We start from the raw sequence: 10,159 nt of genomic DNA, 5'->3' as shown, positions 1-10,159 counted from the left end.
CCAACATGGCACATGTATACATATGTAACAAACCTTCACGTTGTGCACATGTACCTAAAACTTAAAATATAATCATAATAATAATAATAAAAACAGTTGATTCTGTAGTACTTTTGGTACTTGCTTAATTTATCTGTGAGTTAAAGCTGTTAGGCTGACTGCTAGGATTCTCCAAAGCCTTACCTACAACTTACCATGATATTTTCTTAATTCTAAGTGTTTAGATTCTGAGACCTAAACAAGTGACTACAGTGAGGCCTCAGGACAATACTCAGGGCCCATCATTCCTAGCCCACCTGTGTTTCTTGGCCATGCTGGGAGGGGTTAGATCCTCCAGGCATTGTCTTCACAGCTCTGTCCTTTGTCCTGGACCCTGCATCTAGTACCTAATTAAAATTGCCCACTTCCTAAGTTTTTCACTAAATATAAGGGTTACTAAGAGTTAACATTAGTATATGTGATTAAAACTACTAGATATAAAATAATTCTATATGCAAAGTGTATAAGGAAAGTAGGATATGTTTCTGGTAAGAAAGCTTATAAGACAGACGAGGGTTCATCCCACCCACAAAAACCTTTTTAGGGGGGAATCTAGGTTGCATTGCGTTAGCCCTTTTACAATCTATTTTCTTGTCATCCAATTTGTGCTGTTTCACTTGGAGCACCTTTTCAACAGTGTCACTATCTTTGAAAAGTACAAATCCAAACCCCCTAAATAGCCCAGTGTCTGAGAAGGTTTTAATCGTGAAGTGTAAGATCTTTCCAAATTGAGATAAGTATTTGAGAAGAGTTGGCTTAACGAAATTATGGGATAGTCCCCCAGTGAACATCTTCCTGGTATCCTGCTGAGTCTTGCTGGCTGCAATTCTGAACCCTTCAGGAAATTGTTCTGTTTCATCGAGTTTTCTTACAGAAAAGACGATGGCAGCCATAGAATCAAAGCAGGTGTTGGCAGTGTTGGTGAATAGCTTGGCTAAAGTTCAAATGACAGAGGTGGAACATGGAAATTGGTGGGGGAGGTGACAAAACAGGGACGTGGTGACATAGGAATAAGGCAGTGAGTGGTTTAAATGCATGCAGAACGTGTGTAATAATGCATTGCTATGTTAAGTGCAGTTTCACTTTTGTTCTGGTTTTAGAAAAAAAGTATACAGCTTATTATAACTGTCTCCATTTTCAAGTTATTTGTATATCATAATTAAATAAATTTTATCTTCAGAAGGCCACAACGATAGGGAAGTAGAACCTAGAGATCTTACTTACAAAAATTTGATAAACATAATTGCAGTTAGTTTTTGACCTATAAGGTCACAGATTACATTCTCATTTTTAAAGATATGTTATTTAAAAACATCTTAGACATTCAAAATTATAAAAGATGCTGCTTAGATAACAAGGACCTGAATAACAGGTTGATTAACTTTATAGAACTGACATGTACCAGCAAAAATAGAAACTGGCAGCCAATTGTTTGGGAGTATACAAAAGGAGATTTCCTGATTGAGCATTATTATTTTTTCTGTCAATAACAAAAGGTCTCATTTAGGGAGAAATTTTATGCCAATTACTGGTAATCAATTACTTTATTAAAAATAAAATGAGAGGGGCCTGCTTTCACTTAGTAAACCTCAATGTTACATTTACATTTTTCAGGGAGAGTTTTCTTTTTCCTCAGATACAAAATAGCTATTTTTTTAAATGTGAAATTAATTTTTAATTTTCCTATTGGCTTATTCTCTCTTTCTGTATCTTCCTCTATGTCCCTATCTCTGCAGTTATTGCTATGTTAAACAGTAGTAAATTATGTATTTTAATGCTGAAACACATTGGATCAATGATTTAATGCAACTTTTGAACTGATGCCTGGTATGTTATATTTAAATATGTTGGTCCCTAGAAGTTTGCAGTTTAATTGCTGTAAAATCTGTTTGGATAACATACTAGTGAGTATTCCTTCACTATAAAATGTATAGGTTACATTACCAGGTAGTAATCTAGTCCCATGGATTATCCAAGAGCATTCTGAAATTAAGCTTTTCACTAATGCCAATATCAGTGCTATGGTCTGAATATTGCTGTCTCCTCAAAATTCATAAGTTGAACCTAATACCCAATATGATAATATTAACAGATGGGGCCTTTAGGAGGTAATTAGGTCGTGAGGGCTCTGCTATCGTGAATGGGATTAATGCCCTTAGAAAAGAGGCTTCAGAGAGCTGCCACATGCCTCCCATCATGTGAGAACACAACAAGAATGTGCTGTCTGTGAGGAACAGGCCCTTACCAGACACCACATCTGCTGGTCGTGTGATCTTGAACTTTTCAGCATCCAGAACTGTGAGCAATAAATTTATGTTTTTTTGTAAATGGCTCAGTGTGTTGTTTAGTAATTACCCATTAAGGACTAGGACAGTGAGGATGGCATGCGTCTAGTAAGATGCAAAATTACAGTTAAAATTTCTCTATTACATCATAATAATGACTTAGCTCATCACCCAATAAAAGCCATCAGCCTGTCCCTCTAAATTATTTTCCTGCAATTCCTCTTATATTCTAGAATGCTGAAATTCCATTTCATTAACAGAGATCTAACTAGAATTATTCATAAACATAATGTAACATAAAGGAAGATGGCATTAGAACATGTGGACTTGACAAAGCTTTGAAATTCTTTGGTCACATACTTCTCTCCAAAGGGAGATATTAGGGAATTGTCTAGGGAATATAGACACTTCTTTTCATGTTTCTCTTTGGTGTTCCCCCTGGTTTATCTTCTATAAAACTGTACCCACTGCTTAAATAAACTAAACACAACGTGCTGTTCAATGACCCTGAACTCATCAGGAGAATATCCATAAGAATAAAAACTAAGCCATTTTCATTGACTAAAAAAAAAAAACAACAATTTGGGATATCACATGGAATGAAAATCAGTTAAGAGACCTAAAGTACACTTCATAACACCAGCTTTTCCTTCATATGTGGCTTATTTTTTTTATAAGAAACTGAAATTGTAGATAAATCCTGAGTATATTGATGAAAGACAAATAGTTAACATTCTCTTTATCTAATGATAAGGTGTGGGGATCATTTGATGGTGCAGATACGTTAATGAACAAATAAATATTAATTGATCCACGTTACTGGTGTCTTTATTAAATTGATGCTTTGAGTGAAGAAGTACCATAATACAAATATGTTAGAATTGAAGACTAATTTGAGACATTATACTCAGAGATTCATAATTACCAAGAAATCCTTTTAGGAAGTTTTATTAGACTTTCAGGAGATCATCTATAGTTCCAGGGAAGAGTTGGGTCAGCAGACATGGCTGCTTGGGAGGCTATGAAATTTGTGTTATTTCCAGAATGACTTTTTATATGTGAATAGAAAGCCACACCCTGACATGCCCCAAGGCAAGATCTCTTTGGAATTGGTGGATAGGCCATAAAAGCAAAGCAATGTAGTGCAAATACCACTGAACTGGGAACTGAAAAACTTGGTTTCTAATGGGGGACCCTGCATGAATTATTTAATTTTTCAGTCATCTTCTTTATTTGTAAAGAGGTACTAGGGATGAGAAATGTATGTTGAAAATAGCTGACCTCTTTCCAGAAATATAAGTCCATTATTCAAAATAAAACTGGTGGTATTTCTGATATTGAAAAATAGATGAAACTATCCAGAGCCACTGTGTAGAGCAGTACTGACTCTACACTGTAAAACTAAAAGGAAATACATTTACATCGACTAATGGAAATTGTTGTGGCTACTCTGCATAAGTGGGGTGGATTTCTCCACACTCAGAATGTCGTTTTGATGGCAAGACTGATGACACAACATGTACACACACGCACACACACACACCAAGAAGGCATGAAAAGGTTTATTACTAGATAGCAAAGCTTTCAAGGAATAGCAAGATGGCTCCCAAGTTGGTCTGAAAATGCCTTGATAGATTAGGGAAAAGAAATGGCTTGGGGTGTTTATGTGGCTAGGGCCAGGGCTAAGATTCTTGCACACAGGCTGGATGGAGTCTGTGTGGTTTAACTTCTGTTGACATCAAAAAGGAGGGATCACCCGAGCCTTCTTATCAGTTTGCCAAGATATGGGGCAGAATGGGAAGGTGAAGTGTTGGAACTTGAAATCTGTCAGCAGTGAAACCTCAAAAATGAAGTCAACCCCTACATTACAGACATGGATGTTGCTCCCCAATGTCATGCAAGTTGGCAGTCCTGAATTTATTTAAAAAAAACTTTAATTTTTACGGTATTTTTATTAATATATAATAATTGTATATATTTATTTATGGGGTACATATGCTATTTTGATACATGTATATAATGTGTTATGATCAAATCAAGATAATTGGGATATCCATCACAACTATTTATCATTTATTTGTGTTGGAAACTTTCCTGATATTCTATTTTAAAATATACAATAACTTATTGTTGTATACTATTTTTTATTTCATGAAATATTTCTGCCCATATGTGGACTCCACAGTCTCATCTCCTGATTTCATGGATGATGGTACTGAGACTTTGAGAGGTAAGTTTTTAATCTATAATCATAGCTGGTAATCCAAAAGTATTAGGGTATTGCTGAAAATGCTTCTCAGTTGAGGAATTACTATGTTTGAGTCTGCAATTATTCTATTGTACAGTGGAAAGAAAAGAACATATAACCCCACATTTGGAGCTCAGCAATATGTTTTCATAGTTGTGCAGTTTATTCCACAGACTATTACTAAGACTCTATTGAATTCAAAGCATTTTGTTAGGTGCTGAGGAAATACAGAGAGTCACAAAAACTGGCATTAGACTTCTAGGAGATTACCGTAGAACACATTGTTTGAATAATCACCCAATGATAAATTCACTTAGTGTAGGATGCAAATGTAGATAATGCAAGCCCACAGAAAACACTCTCTTATGTTAATTTACCATAAAATTAGTTAAAATCTTTGTTTATTTGCTTTCAGAGATTCCACTTTAATTCTTTAGACTGTATTGATTATAATAGCTATGCCCACAGCAAATAAGCAACCTAAATATTCTGAAGTTCAAGTAAGACAGAGACAATGAATTATTAGAAATTGTGTTTTATATTACAAATTATAATGTGGTATCAGGTATAGTACATTCTAAACTCATATATGCTTCAAAAGAAAAATATTAACTAATAGACAATTTAAAATATTTTCTGCATTTTTATCGTAAATGTTAATTCATATTGCTGTATGACATTTTGATGACAACTGAAGTACATTAAAACTGTGCTTTTATCATTGTCATTTTATTGTATTTATACATTTTTTCTTGTCACCACCAAAATAAAATTTTGGGCCAAAGTTAAAATGATTTTAGTAACTTAATTTGAATTTGCTTGACATTAGAAAATTAATATACTATTATTGCTGTGATACTAACAATTTTCACTATAATAGACAATAGAGGAATTATTTGATTATAAAAATTGAAACAAATATTGATCCTTCTGTCTATCTAGTCTAGTCAATAAATATCTCTTAGAGTATATATGTAGTATACCAATCCTTTTAGTAATTTAGTGTATGTGAAAGTTAAAAGTTTACACCAAAATGGGACAAGACTAAATTGTAGCTATTCATAAGGAAAGTTTCTAAAATAAAATTATGATTTCCAGTTTCAGGGAGAAACTTTCATTCTTAAAAGCTGAAATAGTCAAGCACAGAAAATAAAGCATATATACATGTCTTCAGGAACAATAGCAAGATAGCACTGTATTTTATCACATCTAGGATGCCATCAATTATAAGATGCACTATATTTTTGCATCAAGAAAGAAAAAATCTGTTAAACTCTGACATACCATCAATTTTAAGGGATGTGCTGATTTCAGAGACACTAAAATGTAAAAAAAATCAATAAAATATGGCATCTCCTAAAATATTGGGACATTTTGCAACATTCATGTGAAAGATATCTATACTCAATCCTGTCCGAGATTTGGTGATTAAGGCACCAAATGGATCTTATTAAAATCAGTATCTCCTGTAAGTTAGTCACGTTTGTAGCAATGTTTCAAATGAATTTTTTAGCATGAGCAACAGAGATTCATAATACAGCTTCACTGTGTATGTTAAAAATCTTGCTTTCCCCCCATTATCTAGTGTTTATTTTTATACAATTAATTCTGCATGGATTGCTTGAATTTACCTTAGCTACTTGATTTGGAATTATCTTTCCTATATTTTCTGCGCAAAATGACAGCACATGCTTATTATCTCTCCTAGGCCTTAAAAGTACAGGGAGGATCAAGATGCAAGCAGGTTATGGCAAAAACTCACTCAAAATGAAGTATCATCTATAGGTTAAGATTGAGGTCTGAAAGGAAGTAAACATGATGGAAAGTAATATGAAAAGCTGAATCCTCCATTCTCTATAAAATCCTCAGACTGAATTCTAAAGCTATAGTACTCACAAAAGTACCCTTGAATGATCACCAAGGAATATGGCCTCAGAAATACTATAAAACAACAGGGTAGAAATGACCTTTTCCCTAGCCCAAGACCACTAGGTGCCAATCTATAAGTAAATGATCAGGTTTTTAAAAGAATAATTTGATAACTAATTTTTAGGTATCAAAATTCACAGTACAATTTATCCTTTTTCTAGAGGTAAGTATTGAATCTGCTTGGCCCTAGAGAAGACTTAATTCATAAAGATAATTAGTCAGGAATAATTGCCTCAAAAATATACTTCAGAGGAAAATGTGACAGTGTCCAAACCTTTAGTGCAAAATACATGGCATTTTCCATGGTTATCTTGTCATTTCACAAGAATGTATTTTATGTGACTTTTATAATGAAAAAATGATAATAATAACCCACTCAAATATTAGTCCTCTTTCCTATTAGATGTGCTAGGTATTTTCTCTTTGTTATGGTGGTCCACACTGTATAACATCAGTGCCATTTTTATGTCTTTTCAAGTGAATCCACTTGTTGAATTAAAGAGATGTTACGGAAAATAAATTTTGAAAGGAGTAGATCTAGTAGTTGGAGTAGGAAATGAGCTGGAATTAAAACCAGCAGAGACTAGTAGACATTGAGAAATAAGTAAGAGAAGAAAGAACATGAAAACAAGGTAATTAACAAAAACTTCTCTTTTCAACAATATAGGAATGCTTCTCTGCTGTTCAATTACTGAGGTTACAGGTACAGAATTTGTTGCATTTTGAGGACATAAAACATGATATTGTGACCAGGAAACAATCATCCCTTAGTGACCTTTATTTCTTTAGAGTTTTATCAAAATTGTAACTTCTATTTCTGTTGTCCCTAAAGCAACACAAAATCTCTTGTTTTGTTAAAGACATCTAAGTTGGGGATGTTTTGTTCTTTGGAATTCAATTACTGCTGTGTTCTTCTTTTTAATAAAACATGCCAAAGTTAAAAAACAGCATGGCCACAGGAGAAGCACTAGAGAAAGCTGCACAGCTGAAAGTAAATTAAAAAAATATATATATGAGCACAACAGGATGCTAATATTGCAGTACCTGTTTCTGTACTCTGTGCTATGCCTTCAGGTCAGGGCCGATCTCTTTTTTAGCCTGGTAGTTACCCCTATTTAAATTGTGAAATGAGTCTCCTGTGATGCTACCTAGAAATACCATCACCCTTCACTTACTCTTGTAGAAACCATGTATTTTTTCCTCCCGAAATGTCATGTTTGCTGTTTGTTGTTGTTGTTGTTGTTGTTTTTTCCCGTAGGCCACGGATTAGCATTCTATTTTATCATTTGCCTGATCAAAGGGGAAAGGGAAATGTGTGTGTGTGTGTTTGTGCGTGTGTGTGTTTGTGCATGTGTGTATACTGAGGAAGGGGGTAGTTCTTGAGCAACCATTAAAAATACTCAGAATTATCTATGTCAGATGGGTGATCAATAACTATATCAAAAAAATAACAAACTGGTTAATTTTTTACTCCTGCCTTTGCACAGCTTTTTAAAAAAATCCACCCACTGAAGCATTTATCCTTTGAGTTACAAATAATCCAATTATACTCTTTAAGTTATCTTAAAATGTACAATTAAGTTATTATTGATTATAGTCACCCTATTGTGCTATCAAATAATAGGTCTTATACATTCTTTCTGGGTTTTTTTGTATGCATTAAGCATCCGTACCTTCCATGCAACTCAGTACTACTACACTTCCTAGCCTCTGGTAACCATCTTTCTACTATGTCCATGAGTTCAATTGTTTTAATTTTTTGAACTCCCAAATAAATGATAACATGTGATGTTTGTCTTTCTCTGCCTGGATTATTTTATGTAACATAATAGTTTTCATTTTCATCCATGTTGTTGCAAATGACTGGATCTCATTCTTTTTATGGCTAAATAGTACTCCGTTGTGTTTATGTACATGTTCTTCATCCATTCATCTGTTGATGGACACTTAGGTTGCTTCTAAATCTTAGTTACTGTGAACAATGTTGCAACAAACACGGGACTGCAACATATCACTTCAATATACTAATTTTCTTTTTGAGGGGTATATATCAAGCAGTGGAATTGCTGAATCATATGGTAGCTCAATTTTTACTTCTTTGAGGAACCTCCAAACTGTTCTCCATAATGGTTGTACTAATTCTCACTAACAGTGTATGAGGGCTCCCTTTTCTCCACATGATCTCCAGCATTTGTCGTTGCCAGTGTTTTGGATATAAGCCATTTTAATTGAGATGAGACAATATGTCATTGTACTTTTGATGTCCATTTCTCTGATGATCTGTGATGTCGAGTACCTTTTCATATGCCTGTTTGCCATTTTATGTCATCTTTAAAGAAATGTCTATTCAGATATTTTGCCCATTTTTTAATCAGATTGTGGAATTTTTTCTGTAGAGTTGTTTGACCTCTTTATATATTCTGGTTATGAATTCTTTCTCAGATGAGTAGTTTGCAAGTATTTTCTCCGATTCTGTGGATTGCCTCTTCACTTTGATGATTGTATCCTTTGCTATGCAGAAGCTTTTTTAATGTCATGTGATCCCATTTTACAATTTTTGCTTTCATTGCCTGTGCTTGTGGGATATTGCTCAAGAAATCTTTGCTCAGATCAATGTCCTGGAGCTTTTCTACAATGTTTTATTGTAGTAGTTTCACAGTGTGAGGTCTTAGATTTAAGTATTTAATCTATTTTTATTTGATTTTCATATATGGCTATAGATGGGGGCTTAGTTTCATTCTTCTGCATATGGCTATCCAGTTTTTCTTGCAGCATTTATTGAAGAGACTGTCTTTTCCACAGTGTATATTGTTGGCAACTTTGTCAAAAAAATGAGTTCACTGTAGGTGTGTGGATTTGTTTCTGGGTTCTCTATTGTTTCATTGGTCTATGTGTCTGTTTTTATGCCAATAAAATGCTGTTCAGATTACTATATCTCTGTAATATAATTTGAAGTCAGGTAATGTGATTCCTCCAGGTTAGTTCTTTTTGCTTACTATAGCTTTGGCTCTTCTGTGTCTTTTGTAGTACCATGTAAGTTTTAGGATTATTTTTTCTATTTCTGTAAAGAATCTCATTAGTGTTTTGATAGGGATTGCATTGAATCTGCAGATTGCCTTGGGTACTATGGACATTTTTAACAATATCGATTCTTCCAATCCACAAGCATGAAAGATTTTTCCATTTTTTCATGTCTTACTCAATTTCTTTCACCTGTGTTTTATAGTTATCATTATAGTGATCTTTACTACTTTGGTTAAGATAATTCCTATGTATTTAATTTTGTGTGTGGCGATTGTATTGAGATTACTTTAAAATTTTTTTTCACATTGCTCCCTGTTGGCATATAGAAATGCTACTGACTTTTATATGTTGATTTTATATCCTGTAACTTTACTGATTTTGTTTATCAGTTGTAAAGGGTTTCTTGTGAAGTCTTTAGGTTTTTCCAAATATGAGATCCTATCACCTGCAAGCAAGTATAATTTGAATTCTTCTTTTCCAATTTGAATGCCTTTTATATCTTCTTCTCATCTGACTACTGTAGCTAAGACTTCCAGTACTATGTTGAATAACAGTGGTAACAGGGAGCATACCTGTCATGTTCCAGATTTTAGAGGAAGAGCTTTGAGTTTTTCCCCATTCAGTATACTAGCTG

The sequence above is a fragment of the Hylobates moloch genome, unplaced genomic scaffold, assembly GCF_009828535.3.
Source record: "Hylobates moloch isolate HMO894 unplaced genomic scaffold, HMol_V3 SCAFFOLD_7, whole genome shotgun sequence".
Classification (NCBI taxonomy): domain Eukaryota; kingdom Metazoa; phylum Chordata; class Mammalia; order Primates; family Hylobatidae; genus Hylobates; species Hylobates moloch.
This window is presented reverse-complemented; position numbering follows the sequence as displayed.